The sequence below is a fragment of the Hypanus sabinus genome, chromosome 1 (genome assembly GCF_030144855.1).
Source record: "Hypanus sabinus isolate sHypSab1 chromosome 1, sHypSab1.hap1, whole genome shotgun sequence".
In the NCBI taxonomy this organism is placed as follows: domain Eukaryota; kingdom Metazoa; phylum Chordata; class Chondrichthyes; order Myliobatiformes; family Dasyatidae; genus Hypanus; species Hypanus sabinus.
The window spans coordinates 179525294-179547318 of NC_082706.1; positions in this window are offsets into that span (position 1 = coordinate 179525294).

The window sequence follows — 22025 nt, forward strand, 5'->3', positions numbered from 1 at the left end:
TAACCTCATAATACAGTTTAGAGTGTTCATGTCCTGTTCTAAATCTCTCCCATTTAGCACAATCGCAATGCTATGCAACACAAAAGAGCACGTCCTCAGTATGAAATTGGGGCTTTGTTCCATTCTGTGATCATTCTATCAGTGCTGTCAATGACAGATGTGTCTGCCACAGATAAATTGGCATGTGTGAGGTCAAGCAATTGTTCATCGTTACCAGCCACTGACCCAGACTGGCAATTACATTAATAAGCACTTAGTCAGCATTAATGCTATCGAATTAGCATTGCTGATGGACATTGATGTCCAACAAGCAGTAAATCATGAAGAATTGGATTTAAATCTTTGGCCTTATTTATATCCTGAACTGAGGGACAAACAGTTTATATAGCTGCATATAATGTGCAGGAGGAGCTCAATGGGTTATGCAGCAACTGAGGGAGGATAGAAATTTCTGATGCATGTCCCAGGTAGACTCTCTATCTGCCTCCGGTGCTCTGACATTATAGGAGGTTCAGCCCACTACGGTGGTATCATCTGCAAACTTGCAGTTAGACAGAATCTGACCACACAATCAGGAGTGTATAGGGAGTACAGTAGAGGACTGAAGATGCAGCCTTGTGGGCAACAGTGTTGAGAATAATAGTGGCAAAGGTGTAAGCAATAGTCAAACGTAAGTGTCTCTAGATAAAATGCTCTAGACAGGAATGTTCCGCCAGTAAGATGGCATCCTCCACAAACTTGTTCCAGTGGTAGGCAAATTGCAATAGGTTGATGCTGTCTGAGAGGTTGGAGTTAACGTATGACATGACCAGTCTCTCAAAGTACTTAATGAGGACGGCTGTCAGAGCCACCAGTCGGTGATTATAGTGATCTTCTTAAAGCAGATGAAACCCTCAGACAAGCAAGGTGAGGTTAAAAATGTCTGCAAATATCCCCACCAGCTGTTCTACAAAGGATCTAAGGAAACAGCCATGGACGTCGTCCAGGCCTGATGCGTAAATTAATAGTTTTACCATGAGGTCCTTTCAGGCAGCTAGTGTAAAGTCATTTATCAGGTTACTCACAATATATTCCACATAAGAAAAGTAACTAGATTTAAAATTTGCTTCCAGTAGCCTGCCATTTTGATTCACCAACCAGTTCCCATACTGGCCTTTCTGTCTCTTGCCTCCTACAACAAGACCCAACATGAGCTCCAGGAACAACACCTCACCTTCTGTCAGAAAACTTTGCAGCCTTAATATTGAGTTTGATGACTTTAGGTAACTCTCACTTTCATTCTCCTTGACAAGAAGTGGCCATTTTTGCCAGCTATTATTTTGGCTCATTCATTCCGTTGTTTTGTTGTGCAGTCTGGCCTAGTGGATATTCAAGATTGAAGATTGTTTAATGTCATTTCCAGTAATGTCATTTCCAGTAAGAGAGAGAGAAAAAAATACTCTGACTTCAAATGCAGCACCAAAAAAAAACACAATAAAGAACATAGTAGTAAAAACAACAAATGTAAATATATGAATTGGTTGTATTCCCATAAAATGGCTCTCAGCTGTACATAAGGTGACTGACTAGAAATAATAAAGTAGGGGCAAAGTTAGTGGGTGGAGGTGTTGATCAGCCTTACTGCTTGTGAAAAGTAACCGGTTTTGAGTCTGGTGTTCCTGACATGGTCTCCATGAGTGGGATGAGCAATCCAAGACCAGGGTGAATGGGATCCTTCATGATGTAACTGGCCCTTTGCTGGCACCGTTCTGTATATATGACCTTGATGGTGGGTAGGTTGGTGGCAGTGATGTGTTGGGCAGTTTTGACTACATGTTATAGAGCCTTCCTGCCAGCCGTGGTGTGGTATCCGTACCAAGCAGTAATGCAGCGTGGTAGGGCGCTCCCTACTGTGAATCTGTAAAATGACTTGAGTATGGATGTGCAAAGTCCTGCTTTCTTCAACCTCCCAAGAGGTGTGTCACAGCCTTATGTCCCACAGACTTACCATTAACAACAAACACAAGGCATAATTTTTTATTAATTGTTCCATATCTGCTGCAAACGTCAACCAGTGTCACTCTATGAGAGAAGTTTGCTTTGTTCCACACATTCTCTGTTACATAAATTAATTTCTTTCTCTCTTTCCCATTTCTGATGGAGAATCATAGATCTCAAATATTAGCTGCTTCTCTTTCTACCAGCACTGCTCAAGTGTTGCTAGTAGTTTCTGTTTGCTACTTTTTATTTTTGCTTTTTACAAGATATTTAAGGGTATTTTGAAGTCCAAAATCACAATAGGTCCCTTATTTGTGAAAGAAAAGGAGATTTCATTCAGCTGGGCCCAGCTACCAGGTAGCTGCTTGGTAGAGCCACATAGCTTCACATAGTTTCCTCTTAGGTCGTACTACAGGTAGCATTGGGAAATCTTGCAGAAATCAATGAAATGGCTGGCTGAAGAGATAGTCGTTAGCCAAGACACTGGTGCTGCGTCACAGCTTTAGGTGCATGGGTTTGTTCCTGACCTCAAGTGCTATCTAAATGAAATGTGTATGTTCTCCCTGAGATTCTGCAGATATTGCCCATGGTTTCCTCCTGAATCCCAAAGACAAATAGGTGGAAGGACAATTGATTACTGTGTATTGTCCTAGTGTGACTTGGTGGCCAGAGAATTTGGGGAAGTTGATGCAGATGTGAGAGAAAATACAAAGGTATTACAGTTGATGGGCACTTTACAGTCAGTACGGAGATAATGGGCTGAAAGGCCTTTTTACATTCTGTTTGGTGCTATGAACATAAAACAAAGAATTCTAGAAACAAATATAACATTTTCTTAAAATTGGTATGTTCAGTTTTCCAGTTTTTTCAATAAAACTTAGAAGTTGTTACAGCATGAACCTGATCATGCCAGCTTCGTGGGTTTAGACACTCCAATTCTTCAGAGAAGATTCTGGGCCCACTCCGCTAATTGGCGGCCATGCTTTGGTGTCAAGATTTGGATATTTAAAGAGCACTTGAACTCAAGTTTCATGTTCAATCATTAGCTCAACCTTGGTTCAGTCTGTGATTGGATTTAGGATTTCTTTCTCGTTTGAATTCTCATTTTGTCTCGTCAAGTTCTTGTCTAGCATTTAGTCAAGAGCCCTGTTCTTGTATCAGTCTCAAAATTGTGTCTCAGTTCTAGCCTCATATATTCCAGCACATGGGTCCTTACCATCCAGGCCTAGGTCCCTTGTAACCAGAAAGTTCTTGGGCAACTCTTCTTAGACTTGTGAGACAAGCACCGTGGTGATAGACATGATACCACAAATGAGGAGACGCAATTGAGAGAATATTAAGGAGTTAAACATGTGACTTCACTACCTCAAGAAATCCAAAGGTTCTCAACAAAATTATCCTTTGCATATAACCTATCAAGTTCCTCTTTGTGCTTTCCAAACCAGGAAGGATTAATTTGGGAATTTCTATGTGAAGCGGCCCCTACTTACTTTTGAATATAAAATGAAGCATCATGAAGGCTATGGATCAGTGGACTCCTTGGACATTGCTCTAGGGAACATCAGAGCTCAGTGTTCAATGACATAGTCTCACTTCTGTAATAGTTGATAGTACCTCAGGCACCCACAATAAACAAGCTTCTATGGTGTGCCATAAGGGATGGCTGCGGACTATAGACACTGTTGAGTCTCGCTTGATAAATTTGTTTAACAGTTCAGGGAAAAATTAAATAGCAGCAATAACATGGAACTATGGAATTAAGACAACATGGCTAACAGCCTCCTTCCTTAGCACAATAATCCTTACTTCATTCTGCAGCACTGACAATGTACCTAAATTAAAGTTTTATCCTTTTCACCGAAGACACAAAAGGGATCCTTGGTGACTGACATTTTAAATTCTGCAGAAAGCAATTATCTAATCACAGTTGTCTGAGTATCTGAAGAAGAATTCAGTGCAGACAGAATTAATGTTTGTTGTAATTAAAGTTGTAGAATAGGTGCATATTGAAGCATATCGAGTTTCAGAAATGTTTTTAATAGATTTTCACCTTGAAATATTGAATGCATTCTACTTGTAAGGTATTCAATGCTTTAAGCATATTTTAACTGTAGGATATATTTTTAAAAAATTGCTTGAGTGACAGATCACATGTTAATCGTTACCTGTTCCTCTGAATGCTCTTTGGGGGGTGTCAGATCTAGCCTCTAAATTTCTACTAGTAACAACAATACCATATTGATCAGTTAATGGTTGAATATTTAAGTAACCCTAAGAAATATCAATTGAAGCTGTTCATCATCACCAAGCTCCCCTATTCCCACTACTTTCCCAATGAAATAACCTGCTGTCTGTCATTTTGTTTTGTTTTTTTTTGTTTTGCCAATTTGTCTCTGAGTGACGGTTAGAAGAGAGAGCAATGCACAAACATTTGCGCAGTTAAGTTGACCATCTTACATATTTTTTAACATAACTTCATTTACAATAATTATGTCTTTTTAATCTCAAAACATTACATCTATGGGAGTGTTTTAAATTCTTGGATCGTAACATATTGAATATCCTGTCCTGTGTCCAGTATATACATGAATTCAAAAGGAGAAATGTCAGAATCTTTAAGGAGGTCTTGTGGCGGCTCATTTCCTAGCGTATGCGAACCGACTCACAATTAGATAGCCTACGGGGGTTTGCGAGCACAGAGCTTTGGAGCCTCTTCGCCATGGGGGGCCGGTTGACAGAGGCTTAAAAGTGAGGCTGAAGTTTTCGAATAAAGTTTTTCCTTCGACTGCAGTTACCGACTCCGTGTCGTAATTTTAGCGCTGTTTGTAGCACACCGCTACAATTGGTGACCCCGACGGTCCAAACGATTTTTGGACCAGAAATGACCGACGCCGCCTCTGTTCATGCGGTTTCGTTGAAACTGCCGGGTTTCTGGACACAGCGCCCAGACCTATGGTTCCAGCAAGCCGAAGCCCAATTCCACGTTCGCCGGATCACCTCAGAAGACACCCGCTACTACTACGTGGTGGGCTCCCTCGACCAGGACACAGCTGCCCAGGTCGCGGAGTTCGTACAGTCGCCCCCGGCAGACGGCAAGTACACGGAATTCAAAGCCCTGCTCCTCAGGATTTTCGGACTCTCACGGCGCGAGCGGGCTGCCCGTTTACTGCACCTGGATGGCTTGGGCGACAGACCTCCATCGGCTTTAATGAACGAGATGTTGTCTCTGGCCGAGGGACACACAGGCCTCATGTTTGAGCAGGCATTCCTGGAGCAGCTGCCCGAGGACATACGCCTGCTGCTGTCCGACGCGGATTTCAGTGACCCCCGGAAGGTGGCAGCCCGGGCGGACTTGCTGTGGAACGCCAAAAAGGTGAGCGGGGCGTCCATCGCACAGATCTCCCAGCCACGCTCCCGGCAGCAAACCAGTCCAGGCCCGGCCGCAGAGCCCACTAACCCCCGGCCCAATGACCACTGGTGCTTCTACCACCAGCGGTGGGGCGCAGAAGCCCGCCGTTGCCGCCCGCCCTGCAAGTTCCCGGGAAACGCCAGGGCCAGCCGCCGCTGATGGCTACGGCGGCTGGCCATCGGGATAGCCTCCTGTATGTGTGGGATAGCAGGTCGGGACGCCGCTTTTTGGTCGATACTGGGGCTGAGGTCAGCGTTTTACCTCCGACAAGTTACGACACTCGCAGCAGGGCACCGGGTCCCCCCCTGAGGGCCGTGAATGGCAGCACAGTAAGGACCTATGGCACCCGTCAGGTGCAGCTACAGTTCGGCCCCAGCCAGTTCACGTGGGACTTCACACTGGCCGCCGTAGCCCAACCGCTTCTGGGTGCGGATTTTTTGCGAGCTCACAGCCTGCTGGTTGACCTGCCCAGGAAGAGACTGGTACACGCCGAGACTTTTCAGACGTTCTCCCTGGGCGCGGCCCAGTTGCCAGCCCCTCACCTCGGCTCCATCACGCTGTCCGACAACGACTTCACCAGGGTCCTGGCGGAGTTCCCATCGGTTCTGGCACCGCAGTTCACAGCAGCCATGCCCAGGCACGGCGTACAGCACCACATCCCGACACAGGGACCACCCCTCCATGCCCGTGCTCGGCGGCTTCCCCCGGACAAGCTCCGACTGGCGAAGGAGGAGTTCCAGAGAATGGAGGAATTGGGGATCATCCGGCGGTCCGACAGCCCCTGGGCTTCCCCCCTGCACATGGTGCCCAAAGCGACGGGGGGCTGGAGACCGTGCGGCGACTACCGCAGGCTGAACGAGGCTACCACACCGGACCGCTACCCTGTGCCGCACATTCAGGACTTTGCGGCAAACCTGCACGGCGCCCGGATCTTCTCCAAGGTCGACCTTGTCCGAGGGTACCATCAAATCCCGATGCATCCTGACGACGTCCCCAAGACGGCTCTCATCACCCCGTTTGGCCTCTTCGAGTTCCTCCGCATGCCGTTCGGCCTGAAGAATGCCGCACAGACGTTCCAGCGGTTAATGGACGCGGTGGGACGGGACCTGGACTTCGCGTTCATCTATTTGGATGACATCCTCATAGCCAGCGGCAGTCGTCAGGAGCATCTGTCCCACCTCCGTCAACTCTGCGCCCGACTGAGTGAGTACGGTCTTACAATCAACCCTGCCAAATGCCAGTTCGGACTTGATACCATTGACTTCCTGGGCCACAGGATTACTAAAGACGGGGCAACCCCTCTGCCCGCTAAGGTAGATGCGGTCCGCCACTTCCCCCGACCCACCACGGTCAAAGGCCTTCAGGAATTCGTAGGTATGGTCAATTTCTACCGCCGCTTCCTCCCTTCAGCTGCCCGGATCATGCGCCCCCTGTTCGCCCTGATGTCGGGTCCGAGCAAGGACATTACCTGGGACGAGGAGTCCGCCGCCGCTTTCGTTCAAACGAAGGAAGCTTTGGCTGACGCCGCAATGCTAGTACATCCCAGAATGGACACCCCTACCGCCCTCACAGTGGACGCATCAAACACGGCAGTCGGTGGGGTGCTGGAGCAGCTCATCGCAGGTCGCTGGCAACCCCTGGCGTTTTTCAGCAAACACCTGCGGCCACCCGAGCTCAAGTACAGTGCTTTTGACCGGGAACTGTTGGCGCTCTACCTGGCAATCCGGCATTTCAGGTACTTCCTAGAAGGTCGGCCCTTCACCGCGTTCACGGACCACAAACCGCTTACCTTTGCGTTTACGAAAGCATCCGACCCCTGGTCATCCCGCCAGCAACGCCACCTGTCCTACATCTCTGAATACACAACGGATGTCCGGCACGTCTCGGGTAAGGACAATGTCGTGGCGGATGCGCTCTCTCGCCCTACCGTTCATGCCCTTTCTCAAGGGGTAGACTTTGAGGCACTGGCAGAGGCACAGCAGGTAGATGAGGAGATTCCGAGTTACAGGACTGCAGTCTCTGGTTTGCGGCTCCAGGACTTCCCCGTGGGCCCAGGTGAGAGGACCCTACTCTGTGACGTCGCCACCAACCAGCCCCGTCCGGTCGTCCCCGCAGCCTGGCGGCGACGTGTTTTCGACTCCATTCATAACTTGGCGCATCCCTCCATCCGGACAACTGTCCGGATGGTTTCCAGCAGGTTCGTTTGGCACGGACTCCGCAAACAGGTCAGTGAATGGGCCAGGACGTGCATGCACTGCCAGACGGCCAAGGTTCAGCGGCACACCAAAGCCCCACCGCAGCAGTTCCATCCCGCCCACCGGCGTTTCGACCACATTCATGTGGATATCGTGGGCCCCCTGCCAGTGTCGCGCGGAGCGCGTTACCTCCTGACTATTGTGGACCGGTTCACAAGATGGCCAGAGGCGGTCCCGCTCACCGACACCACCTCCGAATCTTGCGCCCGAGCCCTGATCGCCACCTGGATATCCCGCTTTGGTGTACCAGCCCACATTACCTCCGACAGAGGCGCCCAGTTCACCTCCAGCCTGTGGTCAGCTATGGCCAGCCTTTTGGGGACTCAGCTGCACCACACCACTGCCTACCACCCACAGTCGAACGGGCTAGTGGAGCGTTTCCACCGTCACCTGAAGTCGGCCCTCATGGCCCGCCTGCGAGGAGCCAACTGGGCGGACGAGCTTCCCTGGGTCCTTCTCGGCATCCGCACAGCGCCCAAGGACGACCTGCACGCCTCGTCGGCCGAGTTGGTATACGGCGCGCCCCTGGCCGTCCCCGGGGAGTTCCTACCAGCCCCGAGGGGGCAAGAGGAAGAACCCGCTGCAGTCCTGGGCAGACTTCGCGAGAAGCTCGGTAACCTGGCCCCCATACCCACTTCACAGCATGGGCGGCACCCGACCTGCGTACCCAAAGACCTACGGAACTGTAAGTTTGTGTTTGTACGAAGGGGCGGGCATCGGCCACCGCTGCAGCGGCCATACGAGGGGCCGTTTACGGTGCTCCGGAACAACGGGTCCACGTTCGTGCTGGACGTTGGGGGGAAGGAGGAGGTTTTCACGGTGGACCGCCTCAAGCCGGCCCATGTGGACCTGGCGCAACCGGCCGAGTTTCCGGCGCCTCGGCGCAGAGGCCGACCTCCCAAGCAGGTTCTGGCCCAGGCTGTGGACATTGGGGGGTGTATCGCCGGTTCTGGGGGGGGGTTATGTGGCGGCTCATTTCCTAGCGTATGCGAACCGACTCACAATTAGATAGCCTACGGGGGTTTGCGAGCACAGAGCTTTGGAGCCTCTTCGCCATGGGGGGCCGGTTGACAGAGGCTTAAAAGTGAGGCTGAAGTTTTCGAATAAAGTTTTTCCTTCGACTGCAGTTACCGACTCCGTGTCGTAATTTTAGCGCTGTTTGTAGCACACCGCTACAGTCTGACATTTTACCAAACTCTCTTACAAACTGTAGGAAGTATCCTGACTGGTTGCAACAAGGTCTGGTGCAGTAATGTGAAAGCAGAGGAATTTAAGAATCTGTAAAGAGTAGTGAATTCAGCCAAATACATCAGTGGCAGATCCCTCCCTACCCTTAATAGTATCTACATGAGGTGTTGCCTCAAGAAGTTAGCACCTTTTGCAAAAGGTCCCCACTCTCTGGGCCATGCTATCTTCCCATTACTATCATTGAGCCGGAGCTACAGAAGCCAAAATCACACTCCAACAGGTTCAAGAACAGATCCTTCCTTATTGGATCTTGAACCAACCTTTTCAACTGTACCTCAGTATAGCAACACTATAACTACTTTGACCAGTTTACACTTCAGTAGACGTTTGTTCTAATTGTGTTCTTCCTTGTAAAATTTTGTATCATATACGTCTACTTGGCTTTCCTCATGAATGCTGTGTCTCTAATGTGCTTGTGAGGCCACTGTAAGTTTTTAATTGCACCTGTGCATACATGTACTTGTGCATATTACAGTAAGCTAGATTTTGACTTTGAATGTGTTAAAAAGTATTTCAATTAGTGTTTGCATGATTGCATCACATTCTTGCTACGGCATTTAACTCATCCTTCAACACATTCGCATTAAATGGATTAATGATTGCATTAAAGTGGTGCATAGAACAATTTCTAAAATGTAATAAATGCAGTCTGAAAAAGACCCTTGTCCCAAAATGTTGAATATTTATTAATTTCCATCGATGCTGCCTGACCTACTGAGTTCCTTCAGCATTTTGTGTGTGTTGCTTTGGATTTCCAGCATCTGCAGAATTTCTTATAGTTTTAAGCCATGTTCTTGAAGATCCATAACGAATATAACATAGACCTGCAGAAATACAAGGTTACACAAAGCTCTGCTACCTGTATCCAAAGTTTAATTGTGTCCTATATATAGCACAAGACACTCTGCTGTGTTGACATGCATAGCGTCCAAGTTAAGCAATGTCTTCATTTGAAAATTCTCATCCTACTTTTCAAATCCTGCTGTGGTTTTGTACCTCCCTATCCCTGCAGTTTCTTTCAGCCCCTATAAAAATCATATATCTGTTTTCATCCGTTTCTTACCACTGATCATTCCTCAGATGAAACTTCTTCTACTTCTTGCATCCTTTTCATCGTGATGGAGGATGATGTGCTTCCACTCTGGGTCCAGGAATTCAAAGGTGATTGATGAGATCAATATAGGAACTGCAGTCTCTGTCACAGACAGCACAGGAGTTGACAAATGGAGTAGAGAGATGACTTTGTTATTTTGTGATTGTGTATACTCCACCTGCTTCTGCATGCTATTGACACATGGACTGCAGGGGTTTTAAAGCTATTCTGAATGTTCCTTCTCTGGATTGAGACATTGTGAGCTAAGTATTCCCAGGAATCAATGGGAATGTTGATTTTTCTCAAGAAAGCTTTGCTTTCTTCTTTGGAGAGTTTGACAATGGACACTGCATCAATGACAACACTGCCTTTCTTGTCTCTGGAATTCAACTTCTTTGCTATAGAAATGAGAATTAAAATTCCAAAGGAAGATAAGGAATACACTATAAAATGAAGTTATTTGACCAAGATTTTGGTAATCAGCTCAAATGGCAGGACTGTCTTACGCAGAGAGATTGGAGAGATTGGGCTTGTACACGCTGGAATTGAGGAGATTGAGAGGGGATCTGATTGAAACGTTTAAGATAATTAAAGGATTTGATAGGATTGAGGCGGGAAATATGTTCCAGATGTTGGGAGAGTCCATTACCAGAGGGCATGGATTGAGAATAAGAGGTCAGTTATTTAAAACAGAGTTGAGGGAGAGAGTTTGGAGGTGTGGAATGCACTGCCTCGGAAGAGGGTGGAGGCCAATTCTCTGGATGCTTTCAAGAAGGAGCTAGATAGATATTTGATGGATAGGGGAATCAAGGGATATGGGGACAAGGCAGGGACTGGGTATTGATAGTGAATGATCAGCCATGATCTCAGAATGGCGGTGCAGACTCGAGGGCCCGAATGGTCTACTTCTGCACCTATTGTCTATTGTCTATTGTCTATTAACTCTGTCCTAAATGACCTACCCCTTATTCTTAAACCATGCCCTCTGGTACTGGACTCTCCCAGCATCTGGAACATATTTCCTGCCTCTATCTTGTCCTCTATGTAGCTAAATACTTTATTGAACCCAAAGGAAATTACAGTGTCACAATAGCATTACAAGAGCACAGATATACAAATATTAGAGGAGAAGTAAGAAAGAATAAAACAATAAGTTACCTCAAACAGCCCAACAGGAGGGGGTCATCACTTCCCCAGCTGCAGGTTGATTCATTATAGAGTCTAATGACCAAGGGCAAGAATGACAAACAAGAGAGATTTTGCAGATGCTGGAAATCTGAGCAACACACACAAAATGCTGGATGATCTCAGCAGGCTAGGCAGCAGCTATGGAAAAAAGTACAGCCGATGTTTCGGGCTGAGAGCCTTGGGCAGGACTTCTGTCTCGGCCCGAAACATCGACTGTACTTTTTTCCATAGATGCTGCCTGGCCTGCTGAGTTTCTCCAGCACTTTGTGTGTGTCAAAGGGTAAGAATAACCTAATATAGTGCTCTTTAGAGCAACACAGTTGTCTTATTCTATGACTAAAAGTTCTCCTCTATTCAGCCTATGTGGCATGCAGAGGTGAGAAACATTGTCCAGAATTGTCAGGATTTTCCGTAGGGTCCTTTGTTCTACCACAGCCTCCAGGGTGTCCAGTTTGATCCTATAACAAAGCCAAACTTTCTAATCAGTCTATTGAGCCTGTTGGCATCACTCATGTTGATGCCATTGCCCCAACACACCACTGCATAGTAGGTTATACTGGTGACAACAGACTGGTAGAACATGTGAAGGAGAGGCCTGCCTACTCCAAAGGACCTCAGTCTCCTCAGGAAGAAGAGGCAACTCTGGCCCTTCTTGTACACAGCCTCTGCGTTGGTACTCCATTGAAGTCTGTCATAAACTTTGAAATCCAATAATTTCATATAGTTTTGATCTTCATGGTTGAATCTAAATTCCTACACGTATACAGTAGCTTGAGTTTGAACTTGCCAATAATACAATACAGGATAAGTGATTTACTTGTTCATTCTGATAACCTTATATTCTGCAGCATTACAGTGAGATTTGCAATCTATTCCTATAAATGGGGGCAATTATCTGAGCTAACACAAGGACAAAGGGCTTCATGACATTTACTTAATGAAGGGTCTAAATCAGTCCTTAACCATACTTGAATCCAATCAGTCCTTCAATTTTGCATTTGAATATAATCTGATCAAGGGTATTTCAAGAGAAGATGATATCAGGTCTGAATATTAATAAATTGCAGATGTTAGTCATCTGAAATTAAAAAAAAGGAAGTGCTGAAAATACTCAGTTGGTCAGACAACATTAGTAGAAAGTGAACATGAAGCTTTAGGTTGTAAACTCTTAGTTAGAACTGAGAAGATGGAGGAACTTTGCAATGCTGGGAGGGAGTAATAACTAAGGCAATTGGAATATCCTTGAATATCAACAGTTGCCATGGGTTACAATTTGTGGATGAAGTTATCTGGTTGATAGGTTAGTAAGCACAGGAAGGGAGAAAGAACATGAAGAAAGAATGATAAAAGCTGTGAAATGAGGGCAGTTAGAGAGAGAGGGGAAAAAAAGCTGTGAAATGTAGAATTCAAAGTAAATTTATTATTGAAGTATGTATATGTTACTATATATTAACTTGAGATTAATTTTTTGCAGGCATTTATAGGAAAATAAAGAAATATAATGGATTTTATGAAAAACTATACATTAACAAGAACTGACAAACAACCAATGTTCTAAGGAGGACAAATAAAAACTAATACTAAGAGCTTGAGTTGTAAAAAGCCTTTTTAAATGTTCATAGAAACATTTCAGAGTTGTGGTGAGTGAAATTATCCCTGCTAGTAAAGGAGCATGACGATCAAGAAAATAACTTTTCTTGAACCTGGAGGTGTGGGACTTAAGGCTTCACTACCTCCTGCCAGGGATGGTAGGAGTGAGAGGAAAACATGGCCTGGATGGTGGACATCCTTGATGATGGATGCTGCTTTCTTGGGGCAGCGCTCCTTGTAAATGTGCTCAGTGGTGGGGAGGGCTTTGCTTGTAATGAACTGCGCTGTGTCCACCACTTCTGGTATGCTTTTCCATTCCAGGTCATTAGTGTTTCCATGTCAGGCCTGTGAAATGCTCTAGGATATAGTCACATGTTAATGGAGAGAGAGAAACTGAGACATTACAGAGAGTACAACTGGATGACCTGCAGCAAAACTGGCAAGTCTGACACAAAGAGATGGAAAAGTGGAGACTGCGTCCAGCAATTTCTCAGGTTTACTTTGGGCTTTGTTACAATGGTCCAATAGAAAAGGGGCACATTAGACACACGCGTTTATTGTGATGCAAGTGTTACCAGGGTTATATTCCCTGGGACTAAAAGGTGAAAAAGCAGAGATGCAATGCAAGTGCTCAAATTTTGGAAGACATTAAGGAATCAAACAACAATTACATTCATAGCAGCAAGGAAGCATAATCTCTGAACTGATATAAGAAATGTAGAGCAGAAAGATAGAATTATTCCCCTCTGAAAAGATTATTCAGATTATTCAGAAAAGAAAATTCATTATTATAGGTGTCTGTTGGAGACAGATTGATCACGTACTTCGACTGAATTGAATTTGAATTTGATATGACTTCCAGCTGAGGATTTCGATTTTTCCACAAAAATACACACTGATGTTTGTTTTCCCAAGTGATCATGATTCTTCCCGTAAAGTTATTGCAAATATTCAAGAGAAATCCCTGGGGAATTTTACCATTAAAAAAGGAACAATATTCAAAACAATATACAGCCAGTGCAGGAAACTGATGAGAGGAAATTGATCGGGGGGAGTGAAACTAGTGCAATGGGCCAAAGACTTTCTGCATTGAAATTCCTCTTACTCTGTGATCTCACGTTCTAAGCAATATTCTCGATATTCCACTTTGGGAAGACACAGGCATTGCTGTCATGAATATTTTTAAAAACAATTTCAAGTGTGTGATGAATCTTATGAATGAACTTAACTTCTTTAACAAGTGAAGTGTTTGCACTGTCAGAAGTTAAAGCATTTAAACTTTGTTGCGGTTCACCCCAATCAATAGAAAAAACAAAATGGCTGCTAAATTAGCAGTGGCAGTCAGCAGGGTTCTTAAAACATTTTGGATGCTATTGGTTCTGTAGTACCATTCCTGCCATTATTTTAGATGCATTGACAAAGAAAGCCCCAGCGCACAGAGGTCCAAGTACCAGTTCTAAATACTTGGTTGATGTTCTTTAGGTAATGGGTCTTTTCTACTTGGTTTGAAGTCTTCGTTGCAGATGACTTCAGTGAGCACCTGGGCCAAAGTTATAAAATCACATGCAAAGCCAACTTAGCTGCTTCCCCCGTAAGTCCATTTATCATGAGAGTTGAGTTAGGAGAACTATCTCAGGGGACAACATAGAATCAGAATCAGTTCAGGGTTGTTGTCACTGGGATATGTTGTAAAATATGCTGTTTTGCAGCAGCAGCACAGTGCAAAACAAAATATCACACTATAATTAAATAAATAGTCCAAAGATGAACAGTTCATGGGTTCATGGACTGCTCAGAAATCTGGTGGTGAAAGAGAAGACCATAAGACCATAAGAGATAGGTGCAAAATTAGGCCATTCAGCCCATCAGAAGAAGCTGTTCCTATAGGTCTTCATGCTCACGTATCCCATTCCTATCCATAATAATGAGAAGAGGGCACACCCCGGATGGTGAGAGTCCTTAATGATAGAAACCACGTTTTTGAAGCACTGCCTCTTGAAGAGGTTCTCACTGGCAGAAAGGGCTGTGCCCATGAAGCGACTGAATGAGTCTACAGCCCTCTGCAGCCCCTTGGGATTCTGTGCATTGGAGGCTCCATACAACGCTGTGATGCAAATAGTCAGACTGATCTCCACCGATGAACAACCAGTTAAATGCTTCAATTTGCATTGGAAATGGGCAGCTAGAATTCAGGACTATAGTTATTGTGTTCCCACTACCTATAAAGTACTCGAAATGGCATGCATCTCCAACAGCCTCTGACAACCAAGTCCAACTCTTGGCCTTCACGTATGGCTTAGCTACTAGACCTGGCGGAACTGTTTCTACTGACAAGGGAGGGGGCAAAGGCGGACAACTGGCGCCTCAAAACCATTTGCTTTGGGCAGGTGGGGCTCGTCAGCCTTGAACGGCAGCCCACCTAGGAGAAGGAAAACACTGATTTTAAACAGCAGCTCTGCCTTGTGGCCAGACCCACCCGTGGGAAAGGCTTCAGGAGTAAACCTCGAGAAAGAAATCCGGAGCCAGGGTCCCTGAGGCAGTTTGATGTTGTTTCAGCTTCACTCTGGCAACCTCTACAATGACGCTGGTGCCAAGCTGTATCGGCGCTTGCCCTTCCCTTGGACTACGTCAGTGACGTGGAGAGGGGGATCCCGCTGCCTGGGCAACAGCCGGTTCTTCAAATCTTCCCACCCAGGCTTGTACCCTGGAGAGGACACAGTCCACCAGACGCGCAAATCCATGACCCCCTGGGATCAATGGCTGCCTACCAGTTAGTGTGTTACAAATGGAATTAACTCAACGGTCAATTATTCTTCAATACAATTTTTTTCCACATCACTCAAGATATTCTGAGAAAACGAGTTGTACTTTACTCATATTTGTAATATGCACTGATCCCCAAGTACTCTTTCAAATCACTACATGATGTGTGTGGCCAATGCTCCTTATAATAATGATATGTAGAACAGACCTGCAGTTCTTTGTCTCTGTCTAGGCTTATGATATCACTCATAAAAATAATTCTCCATTAGTGTACTGTTACTAGAGACATTTAGATCATTTAGATAATGATAGAATGCTTTATTTGTAAAAAAAAAAGACATCAAAAAATTCTATGGTAATTCTGTATTCCATCAGAGAAAGCAGAGCATAAATTTTCCAAATGTAGTTTTTATTCTTCGACCAGAATCAGTAAGTCAACGTAAGCATTTTTTCTGGGGGTTTTTGTCCTGGCTGTGAATAAATTGTTGCCATGTTTAGTCAAGTCATAACAATAAATGCCAAATAAGTTTTATTGGCTGTGAAACACTTTGAGCTACACTGTGCATTTTAAAGGTACAGTATAATTTGCTGTTCCTCTTCAAGATTTAACACTATGCCAACACACATTATTAAAGATTTGCATGTGCTATATGGCCAATGCCCCAACATGGATAAGTCTACAAAAAATGAGAAACAGCCCAGTCCATCACAGGCAAAGCCTTTCCCACCACAAACACATCACCAAGGAGTGCTGATGCAAGAAAGAAGCATCCATCATCAAGGACCTTGTCATCCAGAGCACACTCTCTTCTCACAGCTTCCATCAGGAAGGACGTGTAGGAGCCTTAGGTCCCAGACAGACAGACTTTATTGATCCCGAGGGAAACTGGGTTTCATTACAGCCGCACTAACCAAGAATAGTGAAGAAATATAGCAATATAAACCCATAAATAATTAAATAATAATAAGTTAATCATGCCAAGTGGAAATAAGTCCAGGACCAGCCTATTGGTTCAGAGTGTCTGACACTCCGAGGGAGGAGTTGTAAAGTTTGATGGCCACAGGTAGGAATAATTTCCTATGATGCTCAGTGTTACATCTCGGTGGAATGAGTCTCTGGCTGAATGTACTCTTGTGCCTAACCAGTACATTATGGAGTGGATGGGAGTCATTGTCCAAGATGGCATGCAACTTGGACAGCATCTTCCTTTCAGACACCACCGTCAGAGAGTCCAGTTCCACCCCCACAACATCACTGGCCTTACGAATGAGTTTGTTGACCCTAGTCAAGAGGAAGGTTACACACCATCAAGTTCAGGAACAATTATTACCCTTCAACCATCAGGCTCCTGAACCAGCATGGGCAACTTCTCCCATCTCAACTCTGAACTAATTCCAAGCCTATAACAAATACACACACTTTACAAAACCTGTGGAATCACTTTCAAGGACTCTACAACTCATATTCTTAGTATTATTTATTTACTTGTTAAAATTTGCCGTTTGTCTTCTTTTACACATTAGTTGTGTGAAGTCTTTGTGTGTGGTTGTTTGTTGATTCTGTTAATTTCATTATTTTCTCTGCAAGAAAATGAATCGCATGGTGACTTACTTTAATAATAAATTTCCACCCATCATTGAACTTTGAATGTGCTTGTTAGGAAAGAGAAGGTAACCAGAGTGGTGATGTATCAATATTTCAGATACATCTTTAATGAATACAGTCTGATTGATTATTTTACAGTACACAGAACTCAAGAGTTAATCAAAAACACTTCATTATTTTCTTTGTGTGTGTTGACCATTGTTAGAGGAAATCGGAAACAAAAGAGTGAATGAAAAACATAGGAAAATATTATTTGTATAAAAATTAAATACAAGATATTTAAATGAGTTGATTGTTTATGCAAACAGGTTTTGAATCCCTTATACATCAGAAACTACACCAAAAAAAATATCATCCTAGAAACTCTCTGGGTCCTAAATATGCAAATTTTAAAAAAGGTCAACAAATGTTTTGCTCAGAAGCAAGCAGATTCAATATGTTATTGCTCAAAAGACACGCACAATCATGAACATTGGACAAGGCTTGTAGGCCTAACAGGCTCAGACTTTCTAATCAGGGAAAACAGCAAGATCGCAAGTTCATATTGTGTGCGGAAAGCATAAGGTGCTGAAGGATATAGAGGTTGGGGGTTTTGTGTGCCTGCCACACTGAGGAGTGAGATGTTCAGAAGTAAACAAGGATGTCCGGATTTGACATAGTGAATAAATGCTTGGGAATATCAGGGTCACAATTAGATAATGGGAATGGATTCAATTTGGACATTGACTGTTGCTGGCAGGTTCAGCCAAACTTATCTTTATTTACCCAACGGGTGAACAAAGCTACTGGTTTCAAATAGGCAGCTGCAGAAACAGACAAGACATGTCCTAGGTCATTGATACTTACAATAAACCAGTACATAAATGTAGGAGTTACGGAACATGGAGTAAGAAGTTATTTGTGCAGTCCAGTTAACAGAGGTTCTAACAGTTCTAACAGTGTTAACAGTTAACAGTTTCTAACAGTGTCTCTCTGGAACAGTGTAGTGTCCATGCAAGCTTCAAGGTAGTCACCATCATCCTGGTGCCCAAGAGGACGACACTAACCTTAATAACCACCATCCAGTGGCAGTGACTTCAATGATAATTAAGTTCTTTGTGCAACACGCACAGGATGCTGGAGGAACTCAGCAGGCCAGGCAGCATCTATGGAAAGAAGCACAGTCAATGTTTCAGGCCAAAATGTCGACTTGCTTTTTCCAGAGATACTGCCTGGCCTGCTGAGTTCCTCCAGCATCCTGTGCGTGTTGCTCAGATTTCCAGCATCTGCAGATTTTCTCTTGTTTGTAAGTTCTTTGTGCAACTGGCTGTGGCTAACTTCAAATCCAATCCTCCTGCTAAAATGGACCCTTTCCAGTTTTATCGCTCAAATTGGTCTACTGATGATGCCGTAGCCTCTGCCCTCCGCTCCATCCTGTCCCTCCTGTAACGTGGTGCTTCATATGCCAGCATGCTGTTTAGCAACTTCAGCTCGGTGTTTAATAAGGTAAGATGACAGAGTGTTCAAAACAAGAGGCCTCTCAGGGGCCAACCAAAGGTGAACTTTCTTTATAAAATGTGTTATCTATTGTCATAAGACTATACTGTACTCCAACAGGTACAGCAAGTCTACCGCATTACTGATTGTCTCATTGTTTGGAGGAGCTGGTGGACAAGTGAGAGAAGGAGAAGCCAGCACTCAGCTGGGACAAGGTGAAGCCAGCGTACAGGCCAAAGAAGGAGAAGGTGGAAGTCGGTAGGGAGAAAGAGAAGCTGGCGGATGGGCCAGAGAAGGGTTGGACCTTCTGCACACCATGCTGCTACCAGCTACTCGAAGACATCGGAGATGGTCTACGAAAGCAGAGTGCACTGTAACCATGAGTGACTGTCTTGGACGTTTTCTCTTGCGATCACAAGATGCTGTTGGACATTGGTAACGTGAGATGCTGCAGGCCTGTTTCCCTTGTTTGGTGGCGAGGTAGGCAAAGAGGCAACTGTGTGGCCTCGGTTGTAGCAAAGACAGGGCCTCAAGCTGCAGGCTGTCCTCCAGAGTTCAAAAGGCAGGACAGGTTGGATTGCCAGGAGCTGTACCATTAATTTGCATGTCACTCAGGGTCTTGGACATGTGCTTTCTTACATAATGATGTGTGTTTTTTTCTCTAGCTGTTTTGAATGTATGTTATGCACTTGGTCCCAGCAGAACGTTGCCTCATTCAACTGTATCCATGCAGTGTCTGAATGATAATTAAAGTTGATTTGATTTGATTAATACGATCATACCTCAGAAGTTGGTGGGTAAATTGTCCTCTTAGGGTCTCAACACCTCTCTCTGTAACTGGATCTTGGACTTCTTGACAGAAAGATCACAGTCGGTCTGTGTTGGCTGCAACATCTCCAGCTCTATCACACTGAGCACCAGAGCACCCCAGGGCTGTGTGCTCAGCCCGCTGCTGTTCACCCTGCTGATGCTTGACTGTACTGCTACATCCGGCTCAAATCAAATCCTCAAGTTTGCTGATGACCAAATAGTGGTTGACCTCATCAATAACAATGATGGGATAGTGTACAGAGAGAAGGTGGAGTGGAGTGCAAGTACAACAACTTGAAGCTCAACATGAACAAGACTAAGGAGATGACTGTGGAGTTTAAGAAGGTACAGCCTGACCTCTCCTCCCTGTACACAAATAGTTCCTCCCTGGAGAGAGTTAGGAGCACCATCAGAGAGCTAGGAGTGCACCTAATGGGGGATCTTACCTTGTCCCTCACTACCACTTCTTTAGTTAAGAAAGCACATCAGTGCCTCCACTTCCTAAGGAATTTTTGCAGGAACACCATTAGAATATCCTGACCGGCTGCCTCACTGTCTGGCACAGGAATTGGACTGCAAGACCCTACGAAGGAGAGATCGTCAGGGTCTCTCTCCCAGCCATCTAAGATATTTATTGGGAGAGCTGGGTATGCAGGCCCTTAGCATTGTCAAGAAAACCTCGCATCATCCTACAATATCTTTGACCATCAAGGAGGAGGTACCAACGCATTAGGATAAGGACAGATAAGATGGGAAACAGCTTCTTCTCCCGGGTTGTGAGAGCATTGAACTCTCTGCTGCCAACCAGCTCTCATCCTGTATGAAACTCCAGTAGTATTGTATAGTTCATTTTTTTAACTTGTGTCATGTTTGCACCTCATGCTGAATATCAATCTTCTGGACTATACAGTATGTTATTATTTGTTAATATATTTGGGCTGATATTACTTTATGTGTTGTGTGTAAATTGCACTGTGTTGTTCACCTTAGTCTGGAGGAATGGTGTTTCATCTGGCTGTATACATGTCTACAGTTGAATGACAACAAACTTGAACTTGATTATCAATCTGGGCATGTCCACTACTCCCTCAGAATTATAATTTCTTCTTTTTTCTCTCTCTTAGAGTGAAGGACATGTTCAGACGAAGCTGTCAGGAATGTCATCCTGCTCCATATTTTGAAACTGTTACTTTATTTTGTTTATCCTCTTTTACCTGTGTTCCCACTCTCTAACAGATCCCATTACTCACTGACCAAATAACTTTGTCTGGACTTTATCCCGTGGTCACCCTGGTTTTACCCAATCAGTGAGACTAAAATAAGCTCTATGTATTGTTTGCAGCCACTAAACTTACCCGAAGATGCGTGTGCATATGACATGCCGTACACATTAGGATCCAAGCCTCTTGTAAGGTAGTGTGATACCATCTAAGTAGTTGGGTTTTTAGTAACAACCAGTTCCATTCAAGACAAAACCATTGCACTGTGCAGGTTTTCCTAATAAGAAATTTTCAACTGTGCAGTGACAAAAATCAGATTTTCTGTGAAACTGAAGTGCAAGAATCTTGTCAGATTGGTTTAAGGTATCAGAGCTAAATTTCAATGCTTTTCACTATGGATAGTCACTCCCCACTCATTATCCTGCACATCACAGTAAGGAGTCAACCTGGAGTCACCTGCAGGGGCAGTAACCCTCAGTTATCCTGACCAGAGTAATCAAGCTATGTATCTGTGTGCTCTTCTTTCCCAGCATCAGGGTACCAATTAAACATAACCAGAAAATATTTGCTACTGAAATTAAATTAAAACAGAGACATTTGCATCTGCTCCATCATCAACAGCCTGGGAACCTTCCAAATTTCACTTCACATAGATGCCATTACACTGAATCATGTGAGAGCATTCTCTGCTGATAATCTCACCCCATTGCCTGAATCTGGTTTGTAGCATTTCACATGCTACAAATCTAAACGTGTTTTTGTAAGCCTAGATCAGAAGTATAGTCAACATATGCAAGAGCTGAGAATGTCACAGCAGGGCAAATTGAAAATTGATTTGTGGGCCAAATGACATTTTCTCAAAGCTTACCTTTTTCAAAGAGGAGATCATATCACTGTTTAGTTGAAAAATAAGGCACCAGGGGAAAAAGTGCATTCATTGTATTCAATAATACCAATTCGCTCATTCCACATTATTTTGCAGTTAATGGGTTACTGCCTGACCATTTGTAAGTATAACAATGATCTAAGCATCATTTGTGGTGATTTGCTTTTCCAAATTCTGATAAGATAAAGACCAGGCACTAAAAGCACTATATTGTGTTTGGAAGGCATTAGCAACAAGCAAGTGCTCTGCTTGGAGATTTTTAAATCTGTGTGCATTTATCTGTAATGGCAGTTACCATTGCAGAAGTACTGAGTATTTTTGCAACCCAATGTCCCCAGCCGCCCTACTCACTGCCCTTTTCCACTTCTCAAAATATTTTTCTTTACGGATTTGCCAGTGGCAACATGTGAAAGGAACACTGGTATCCATCACATTCATTTGTAATCTTCTGATCACAAATCATTTTCATGCCAATTCCAATTTTAAATATAGACATGACCATTT